Raw genomic sequence first — 4,411 nt, 5'->3', positions numbered from 1 at the left:
TCAGTAATTCATTCATAGTTGTCATTTTACAAAAAAAAAAAAAATACGAACAAAACAATGAGCTTTTGATGGTCCATAATGACGACGCAATTTAAAGTTGTTCTTGAGTACATTGGTCATATATGTATTAATATCTATACTTTGTAAGCCTTAGGTTTGTATACATCGAAAAAGTCGCTTAATCAGTATTTATTGTCTCTTTTTGTCCGTGTATCTGTTATACTCGGTCGGCATTTTCATTATCTTTGAAATAAATATTTCGTAGATTCAATGCTTGAGAATTGTATCGTCCGTAACATGGTACTGCGCGTCCAATGAGGTCGATAAGACTCGTTTACTACGACTGTGTAATAGGCTAGAATTTCCTCAAAGGATGTGATAAGTGATATGGTAGTTCCTTCCTTGGTCAAATACCTTCTCGCCTACCCAATCAATTAAAGTTTACAATTAAAGAGTTTAAAGAGTTTTAAATTTATACCGTTTATCTAATTCATTGACTAATTACTGGTTGTATTCTGCCGACATACATGCCTGTCGTCTCCATTATTAAGTATTTTTGATACCAGCACTCGAATAATACATAGGAGGAGAATTCCCGTGTTTCAAAGAACGTCATCAATTGAAAACAGAATATGGCAAAGAAACGACACTTATTGTACAAAAGAGTCTCATAGCTTTGTTGTATACCTTGACGGCATTTGTTTACATCATTTTTAGAAACTTTCTTCTCGTTCCGTATGTATCATTTTTTTTGATATTACATGATAGTCTCATTGGTAAAATACAACACGTCATCGGTGATGACAGAGTCCCCGCTTGTCCGTTTTGTTATAATATTTGGTGTCTATGTAGCTGTTGTCTAGGTAGCTGTTGAATGACATTGATGCAACGTGTGCATCAGGCCTGTGACTTGCATAATAAAGTAATCTGAGGAACGTTCAATAAATGACTCATCTCTGCCGGTAATGACCACTGAAGGAACTTTTGATTACATCACACATAACGATGCCCTCACTGCCTCTAGTGTCATGACGGCACATACTATACACATGGTTTGGTGGAATTTTCAAAATGGTATGGGATCGGGTATGTTGTTGTAATCAGCCATTTCGGATCATATAATGAAACAAATTAATGTGCACAAGAATGCAGCAATAGTATTTTATCTTCGTATCACGTTTGAAAAAAATCAGTCCATCGAGACGGTGACCTATGTCACAGGCTTCGCTCGTGAAAGGACCGCCACCGAATACACCGCAGCACTCGTGCAAATACCGCTAATACGGCGCGCTTGCACTCACAGGTCATGTGTTTCTGTTATTATTACATAATGTTATATCTTTTATTTGCATCATTCATCGAAGGAATCGTCGATTAGTAGTGCGTACTACTTGTGTGTCAAAGCTTCAGCTCGACCCTGCGGAGTTATATAACATTGACATCACTGTAATGAGGCATCGAATCAGCTTTCACTTTTCATTGGTCAACGCCGCCACACCCTCTATTTTGATTGGTTAAACTATTGTTTACTTGTTTATCACGTCAGAGGAACGTCGGAGAGCTCGAAATCTGCTTGCCATCGCTAACACATACGTAGCAACATGCCACAAAAAGTCAAACGAAGAGAACTTTGAGAATGGAATGCTTTTAATTTTTACACATTTTGAGCTTGGAATTCTTCTAAATGATCGAGACAAATAACAGTTCAAAGGCTTTTACGGGAATTTTAAGAGTAAAATGCGGCAAACGTAACATGTCGAATGGTCAAATTGTAGTGTTCACCGTGGCACGCAAGCGCTCACTGTTATCAATAGCGTGTAGGACACACAAGCACAGAGTAAACTGCACGGAAAAAACATTCTAAATATTCTTAAGGATTGTAAACAGGGAATGTCCGGTGAGAAAAGTACTGGCAAAAAAGATCTGAACTGTTTAACTAGCTCCGTTGCGCCAACGGTTACGTGTGTTTCGATACATGATGGCCGCCATGTATCGAACCACGGTCCCTCGACGTGATCGAACCACACGAAACAGTGGGTACGCCAACGTCGCCCGTTGTCAATGTTTTGCTTCGCTGACGACAAACTGCTCTTCTAGATTATAAAAATCATCCTCACACTACGATTAGTATATGCAATTTTCTTTGTCGTAGTTTTTTATCGGCAATGACATCCATTTTACGATACCTAGCATAGAATCAAGGTGTAATAAAATCTTGAAGACGACAAATTTTGTGTTTACAAACAAAAATAGTTCCGGGTCAAAATTGGTAAATACTCATTAACATAAAGAAATGGCATAATGTTTTTGATATTGCACTGCAGTGCAAATACCTGTAGTACGCGCGCCCTTCGATGGAAGTAAACTGTGGTACATATGTAATAATATAGATCACATCTTACCCTTTTATAGTTGCGCAAAGAGTTAACCTCCCCAAAAGGCATCTGTAAAATTTTATAACTCTTCAAAATGCTTGGGCACAAAAGTGGTGACCCTCCCAAAAACATCGTCACCAGTAAACCTCTTTCCAGTCGCTAAGTCTTTATAACAATAGTGTCAGCAACGATGCATCGTAGACAGAGAGCGGCAATCAATTTTTCAACTTTTTGACAATTAAATTACCATTGTAGTTCGGGAACACTCCAAAATTGATGACGCTTGTTGATACCACAATTCTGTTCGCTTGAGTGTTTAACAAGGAATTACTCAAACCTGATTGTTGTGATCAATAGTCGTCCACATTTCAGTCCCCACCAGACATCGGATGTAAAACGCCACCGTTGTTGAAATCAAATATGCTGGTATAATGATAGTTAGTGACTTTATTTACAACATACCACGAAAGTTACAACTTAAGCTTAGTAACTTCCCCCTCTCATAGACTTAATTTCTTTTCCCATTTATTCAAATTGGGAGTTTTTTGGTTTGTTGTTTTTTTTTCAAATGTAATCCTAGACTCTCTCACAGCCCCTCATCCGCTACGCAGCTCTGTCCTCAATTATATGGTGACGCGCCCTCAACGGTCTTTATAGCAAGTGAGGCTCACCGAGCCAGCTGGGTTATAGCGCAGAATAACTTGGCAGCTTCGCCGGCTCATACCCTGGTTCCCTGCCCCTTTCTACCGCTGGCTGTGCTACACTTTCGTAGAAAGGGGCAGGGAACCAGACTACGCCGGCTCGGCTCAACTGCTGAGGGCGTTAGTATGGTCGAAGGAGTAGCCGGCGAGGGGCTGAGAGAGTCTAAACATGCGAAAACGCCTGTGAAACAGCGTTTCGTACTACGATGTGGAGCATGATGCATAGTGTGCTTACCGAGAGACAGCTATGACATAAATATCAGCTACATGATAGCTTTAGTTTTTTAAATTGCTCCCACAGTTAAATTCTACCTGTACGTTACATGACAATAAACATTTCCAGCTGATGCACATAGTCCCTTCACAGTCAACTATGAACTTTTCTAAAACGTTTTTCTGGTTCAATTATTTTTCTACGTCCTATAACAGTTCACAGAATAAAATGTTACATCCTCATGGAGACATTGATATCGATTTCGACAGTGCTCAGCATGAAGAAACCAAAACGTTTGCCACATAAAATCTGACGTAAGGGAGCGTTCAGTTATTACGGCCGGGGGGGGGGGGTCCGGCAAAATCCGGGGGGGGGGGTCACTTGAAATTTGAAAACCTCACAGGGGGGGGGGGTCATGTATTTTTCACACACCACAGAGGGGGGTCACTTGATTTTCATAAGTTTCCATCTTCAAAAAGCAGTTTCGGTGTACAAAACTATTCGAGGAAATAAAAATGAAAAACTCTCTGAATGACTTCATTTTATGAAGTCATTTCACCGCAATCTAAATAAAAGTATATGTATTATCTGTCACATGAACATCTTGCCTTGGCAACTCTATAGAGGCATGTCTTCTTGTAAATTGAGCTCGCCAAGGGCAAATGAACAGTTTCTATCTGCGTTTGGCAAAGGTAAGGCAATGATTAGGTGCAAGCTATACATTAAAGTGAAACCAGGCATTCATTGAAAGATTCACCTTGTACTGTTGCATAGCACTACTGTTGATAGCTGTGGAAACGCAGCTATTTGTTGGCGGGGTAGCGTGCGTAGCTATGCGGTCAAAGGTCAATCCTGTTGACCGGCACAGCTACGCACGTTACCCCGCCAACAGATAGCTGCGTTTCCACAGCTATACTGTTGATATCTGACAGTTTTCAGGAAAGAGATGTATAAACTTATCTAGATAAATAAAGACAAAGGCTGGAGTATAAATGAATAGTTTCAATGACTTTGTTTCTTATATAAATAGAAATAAGAAATACATATTAAAATAAATCTTTCTGTATTATAACTCTTAAAATAAATATAAAATGTGTGTAAATACTATATCAGCAAAGTAT

The sequence above is a fragment of the Ptychodera flava genome, unplaced genomic scaffold (genome assembly GCF_041260155.1).
Source record: "Ptychodera flava strain L36383 unplaced genomic scaffold, AS_Pfla_20210202 Scaffold_115__1_contigs__length_218440_pilon, whole genome shotgun sequence".
Taxonomy (NCBI): domain Eukaryota; kingdom Metazoa; phylum Hemichordata; class Enteropneusta; family Ptychoderidae; genus Ptychodera; species Ptychodera flava.
The sequence above is the reverse complement of the archived record's forward strand: the minus strand, read 5'-3'. Positions refer to the sequence as shown.